This window comes from Carassius gibelio, chromosome B1 (genome assembly GCF_023724105.1).
Source record: "Carassius gibelio isolate Cgi1373 ecotype wild population from Czech Republic chromosome B1, carGib1.2-hapl.c, whole genome shotgun sequence".
Lineage (NCBI taxonomy): Eukaryota > Metazoa > Chordata > Actinopteri > Cypriniformes > Cyprinidae > Carassius > Carassius gibelio.
Genome location: NC_068396.1, coordinates 24,996,356 through 25,003,638, shown reverse-complemented (window position 1 = coordinate 25,003,638; position 7,283 = coordinate 24,996,356).

The following is a 7,283-nucleotide window of genomic DNA, read 5'->3' as shown; positions in this document are numbered from 1 at the left end:
TCCCTTCCTCTCATTGTTTGTGGATTGTTATGATCTCTTTCCAGTACCTGTTTTGAATTTCTACTATTTCATAGGCCTGAAACATACTCGAAGTACATAAACACACATGCCTCCAACTACACAAGTCGGAGCTCGTTTATTGTTGTACACTATCATATGCAACACGAGTGTATATTGCATTCTCAGTCTTACCACTAGGTATGCTATAAAAAGTATTAGCTGTTTGCGTCTACAGTCAGTTTTCTAATTTAGGTCTGCTACTATTATGATGAATCAAACCTTTAAAGAGATTCTTATAGCTAGTTTGAACATGAACATGTATAATGCCAATTAAAATTAATTAACAGATTGGCATGTGAAGAACAAGCATTGTTTGTGTAATTGAGAGAGCATGTTTCCGACCTTATGCATCACATACGTATGCACTTTGAGGAATAAGACTTGTGAAATTAGTGCATAACACTTTCTGGCATGTTATGGTGTTGTTATAATTCTATCACATTTTATATTAGCTAATTGGCTAAATCACCAGAAATTCCTAAGAAAACTAAGGTGTTGTATTTTTCTTTTTTTTTTCTTTTTGACAGAGCTCTTCGAAACCAAGGGTTGTGAAACTAAAACATTTTTTTCTTTATTAAATCATTTAATTTAATACTTTTATTCATTTATTTATTATTTTCCAAATAAATGCTAACTATACATTAAGGAGTCTTTTTAAAAATATATCACTGTTTCGCACAAAAATATTCAGCAGAACAATATTTTCACAATAATAATAAAAATAATAATTTTTTCTTGAGCAGCAAGAAAGGATCTAAAGGATCATGTGAAACTGTGGATATATACATGGCATTTCTATAATCAAGAGTAGAAATAGTAATATTGTGAAATTTTATATATATATATTTCATGTTTATTATGTAAATGCCATCTTAGTTAGCCTAAGAAATGTCTTTCAAAAGCATAAAAAACAGCAGTTTAGTATAATATGACTAAAAACTGCACCACATCCTTCAGAGTTCAAGGAAAGACAGAAGCCCAAATAGTTATCAGATAAGACAGTTTATCATTTCCTTTTCCTGTTATCAAATAAAGAATAAAACGTAGACATGAAGCATGAACAGCACAGCTGATGAAACACTGCTCTCAGAGGCATTTTTTAATAACTCCTTCACATTCCCTTCACCCCACTCCCCCCATCGTCTGTTTTGTGCCGGTCGAGGGAGGCTGTTCTCAGTGCATTAGCTATGCACAGAGGCCTATTTAAAGTGAATGGCTGGTTTGGCAGGCTTTGTGTCATTTGGATGCCGGTACTGGGTTCAGACAAAACCAGTCTCTGTTTCCCTTCAGTGCTCCCTCACTCATCCTCCACAGGAAGAAGTGTCCTAATTCTGCATTGTCTCCCTCAGTACTTTATCACGCTCCAAAAGAAGGGGAACCCTCCAAACACAGAAATCAAAATGCTGTCGTAATTTGACCATGAAACCAAATCTTTTGCGCTCTTGTTCTATGTATTTCATTACCTTTACACATTTTATCACATGACCACTGCTTTACACCCTGTTTGTTGTTATTGCATTACTGTCGGCAAGAACTGTTTGTTCTGTTCTGTCAGGCTCTGGGAAGTACAAAAGTAAGACCAACTCAGGACTTAAATAAATTGACTTTAAGGTGATTAAAAGAAGAAATACACGTTCTGAGTGACAGAAGAAATCTGTTTTGCCCAGACCATGTATTCACAGGTCCTGATGACTCATTTTTTTTGTCAGACAGACTATAAAATAGGAGCTGTTTTTAGACCAATAAAAATTGAGTTTCATGATGTATGCGACATAAGGCATTTAAAGATAATTATGAGTAAGACAATTGTTAGAACAGGTATTCCCATTTTATGAAGCCACATTGCTTCCAATATCCCAAAGTTTTAAAGTGAGGACATTAGGAATTTATTTTCTAGAGTTAAACCAAAGTCAAAGGGAATGGGTTTATTTATATATATATAAAAAAAAAAAAGTAAAATACTATTCAATCTTATAATTTGTCACTTTAGCAGATTTAATCAGATGTATTTTTTGCTCACTCATAAACAGTCTGAACTGAACACACAATCCACATAATACAGGCACAACACTGGGACTTGAATGGGTGAATCATTTTTGTAAATTGTTCGTTTGAATGAATCGTCCGAGCGATTCAATCAGACATTTTAACGAGTTGAGAGAGAAAGGAGCCTTTACGAATCGACTTTCCTGCGCTAAAGATGAGATAGAGAGCATTAATGTTGGCTCGTTTGATTATTTCCTCAGCTGAGCTGAGACATTAAAAACAGCGCTCAAGCGTTTGATCGCTCGCTCTAGCTCGTTACCGGAAGAGCAACTATTAAAAATACTGAAAAATATGATTAGCGTCGCTACTGTAAGTTATATATTTACAAACTAATGCTTTCAACTAATTCCTTTTTAAATTAGATGCTTGGGAAAGCCGGTGCTTTGGAATAGGATGACTGACTAGATTTCAAGATCAGATGCTTAGTAGGCTATTTCATTTCGAAGAGGTTTTAGGGAGATTAAACGTTAAACCATTTTACTTAGGGTAATTTGAATTTGGTAAAATTTTAACTGAAAGGATACATTTTCTATTTAATTTTTCATTGTTTGGTCAAGAATCCCATCTGGGTGCTCATGTCCACCGAACACTCAAAGTCCCGCAGCCTGTGAAAGACCCAGTAAATCCACAGGTCATGTTCAAGTGTTTGTGGTAAGACTTCTGCACCCGACGAGTTTTAAACATCTGCTTGAACTTTAATAACAGGAAGACTATGTTTTTCCCATGAAGAAGATTTAGAAAGTGAATCCCGTCACTGCTGACGCAAAACCCTTTCTATTGTTCCTCTTAAATCTTGCCGCTTGTTTTCAGACTCGTAGTGATGGTCAGATGCATGTTACTGTTTGATATGTGAGAAAGCAAAGTATTTTGGGCTTATAAACGGCAAAAATACGGCCAAGACAAATTATCGGACATTTAGCATTAGGAGGGGAGCTCGAGTCTGAATGAGTGAGATTCTGAAAAGAGATGGTGCTCCATCTAGTGTCCATGGCAGATCAGTGATTATTGAATTATTGGTGCATTAAAAAAAATAAAAATAATAATAACAATTTGCCTTTGTCATTAGAGTTTAGACCTAAAATATTTGGATTCCTAAAGAGAAGTGCATATGTTTGATAATCAGTTTAATTATAATAATACTTTCTTGAAGACATGATCTCATAGGTAGACTAGAAACAGGGTTTACAAGCGAAATTCGCTTCTGTTCAGACAAGTAGTTTTATTTGATGCCATAAGGGGGCAGTGTGTCTGTAACTAATGATTCTACAACACATAGCAGATCATTCAATACACATCTTACTGCAAAACATTTTTCTCTAGCAAACATCGATAACATTTAGCAGTGTGTGCTCGTAACAACAGCATTTCCAATTTACATGTATAAGAGACTGACTAATACAAAACCAGGGAACACACTCGAGAGAATGATTATTAGCATGGAAATAAACTTGCATTTGGTCAGGAGTCTTTTTAGAGGACATTAGCAGCTTAAAATCAAGCTAACAAGTCATAGCCACTCATCTCATGTTTTATAGTGCAATTCGATTGCATTTCGCCAAGCAACTTGATGATGAGAAATAAATACACCCTTAGTGAGCATATAGACTTGTTTCATTTGAAAAATCTTACCAAGTTATGCATAAATCAGATGAAATTTGTAATTTTTGTATGATAAACTAAACCATCAGCACTCTAACGCGTTGTCCTTGTGACATTCAGTGTGAAAGATCCTGCCTTTAAATATTGTCATGACTTGAATAATGTAACACACTGATGGGTGTAAAGTCACATTCGTTGAAGTAGAAATGACAAGGAAAACGCCATATAACTAGCCTATATGACTCCACATGGCACTGTTTTCCGATTTTTGGCTGCAGAACAGGGCAAAATGTGTTATTCAATAAAAACATACAGCCTACCGTGGCTATAAAACGTCATTGCAAAAGACATGAATATACTGGCTGTATCTGCTGCATCAGATTATTTGTGCTAAATATGTCCAGTCTGTATTGAACATGTCATTGCTTTTTCTAATCTATTTCCATGTTTGTTATATATCAACATTTCTGCAAAAACTGTGCTTTATCAATTAATGTCTTAATGTTTCCTCCTTTCCCCTTTTGGCTATCCCTTCTTAGTGAAAAATGAAAGACGTCAGAGGGAGAGAACCAGTGTTTCCAAATATTCTCACAGGAGGACGCCCTCCGTCCCACCTCCTCCTCCTCCCCCACCCAGGGTCAGAGGGGGCAACAAGCGGGCTCCTCTCCATGTGCGAGGTGCTCTAGATGTGGACGGGATCCGATGTGATGACCTTGATGCTCAGAATGGAGAACTTGGAGACTTGGAGAGGGTGGTTGGCGATCTGAAAACTAGCAAAGGAAGAACGAGATCAGCGGTGTACCAGACCTCAGACCAAGCAGAACTGCTACCTGTGAAAAACCGTATTAATCCAACAGCAAAAACAGCAATTAAACCTTCAGTTAAAACAAGCAAGAAGAAAAACCACAACAAGAACAATGCCACTTTTGTCTGATCAGACAATAAAGAGGCTGAGCTTGGTAACAATTAACAATCTACTACCTTGATAGCTTTTTCCAATGCAGCAGAAAACAAATGATTTAGGCCCTTTACCTGCACCCATTTAAATAACTTCTAAAGCTTGTAGTGGATTTTCAAGTTTGTTTTTTTGCTGTCAGTTACTGGGCTGCTATAATGTGCTTATACAGCACATAAACCATATAAATATGACCTGTAAGGAGCTGTTTGGGACTAAGCTGGACTAGCACACTGTGGATTGCTATAGGACTTCATCCATTTTACCTAAGGACATTAATGTCAGGTTCAATGTAACAGCACTTATAATAAAACATAATAAGGTGTCATACTACTAATACTTGTCTCTTGCTTGATGTTTCCTCCTTGTTCTGCTGCCAATGAAGTCCTCTATGCTGCTGTCTTGTTGGACAAGGTAACGCTTTCTTGTGTCGCTAAAGTTCACACACGTAATTTTAATGGGGACCATTCAGCGTTGAAAACGGCTTATTAACCTGAGGATGTGAAGGCACTGCTTTCTGCCAAGACGGATTTCAGGGATAATTGCGTAGAGGAAGGAGACACTGAAAGGGAAAGACCGTTGGAAGGAAAGGATCAATACAAAATGTCGGAGGTATTCTAAGGACATGCAGTGTTTTCATTTGCTGAACCACAAGCTGATGTATTGAGGATTCCTGCACACAGCAACTGTCTTGAATAAATATGAATGACTTTTCTGTCCCAGGTCAGCGATTTGAATATCTTAATGTGTGCCGATTACATTAGTTACAGTGTGCATTGAGGAATTTATATTTAATTCATAAAGCAAGATATTAGGCTGCTGGGCGGTAACGTCTGATTGGCATTGGTTTTCCTTTGTTTGTGGCCAGTGTGTCCTTGAGCAAAACCTGATGAAACCCAAGTTGCCCCAGGGAGGCTAAACATTGCACTTCTGTCATTATCTCCCACCCCTTCCTTCTAGGGCTTTTTTTTTCAGAATTAGAATAACGTCTAATAATTATTTTCTCTCTTTGTGACATTTTATACAAGAGTTCAATAAACGACAATGTAATTGCAACATTTTAATAGCAATTTGTAACTATTTTCATTTTGGCAAATTTGTATTAATTACTACAAACTCATTTCTACATTTTTGTTCAATCTGCTTACACCTCACTGATGATTTGGTTTAAGCGTGGATCAGCTTATGCTTTCTTCTAAAACATTGTATATATTCATATGAAATCACCACCTTGTTAAATAGTTACACTTTCTCTTGAGATCTGCTTGGTAATGGAGCAACTTATTGTATTAACCAATGATGTTTTTGGTATGTGATTAGTAGTGTTTTCAACAAGTATTCATGGATAATATTCAACAGTAGGTTAAAAGTACCAGGATGATCTACTACTTTCGGAGACTTTACAACCCATGAGGTCATGGGAGAGAAGTTGTGTGGCAGCGTAAATAAATGACAAGATGGTGAATGTGTAGTATGTTTGGATTTCATTCATACTACACACATTCATACTATGTAGAGCATTTTTAACAGTTGTGAAGTTATTAATTCAAAAGATTAACCCATTCAGCGAGTATTCAATTTTGGATATTTAATTTCCTGAATAAATTAGTGTGTTGCATTTGAACATATTAGTTGTGTGAATGAGCCAATGACTCATAAAAACAGATACTTTTATTATGTTCAATTATTCATTGTGTTTGAATGAACCAGTTGAGTGAATGATTCAATAAAACAAAAATCACTTTTAAACTGCTGAAAAATGGTTGCATAAGTAAATCCAACATTTACTTTGATTAATACATGCTGTAAATTCTTGTTAATTATTACATAATGATGCCTTATGCATTAACTCATATGAGTGATAGGAACCTTATTGTAAAGTGTTACCCATACACAAAATACATTCAGAAGTGTTTCACAATTTTACTTATAGGGGTTCAACTGGCCTACTGCTTCATGCTTCACAAAGAACAATCAAACACTTTTTCAACCATTAGTCTTCTCAGCTCCTTACACTGGCTGTAATCATTTTATAACTTCACATATCAGCATCTGCTATTTGTCCTCTGGAGTGCATTCAAAATGCTTAGCTTGACTTGTCTTTAACCTCTGGAATTCACTCCTGTTAGGCCTCCTAATACGATGCCGTTTCTGACTCTTACACTACTGTCAATGGCCTGATGCCCACTACACTACTACAATCTTTCCTCTAAACTTCACCCCAGCACAGCCATTACTGTCAGGCAGTTGTGCTCACTCATCGCTTCATATGAAAGGTTACTGCTTGTCTATGTGCAGACATTTCTCCTTTTGTTGATCTCTCCATTGGTGGAATTGAATACAACAAGCTGTCAAAACAGCTGATTTTTTAAATATAAAGCCACAAAGGAGCAAAGCTTTTAGAGTTAGCTTCTTCTGCATCCACATTCCCCTTTCATAAATCCAAAAATATTTAAATATAGTGAGTTCTGAAACTCACAGACCCCTGGGAATACTTCTATTTTGGCATTTTTCTAGTTTAACACAACTCTTTTTTTTTTTTTTTATCAAGTTCGAATGTGAAAAACCTCTTGATCCACATTATCCAGCATAAAAATTATGCACTAATATAATCATAACAAAT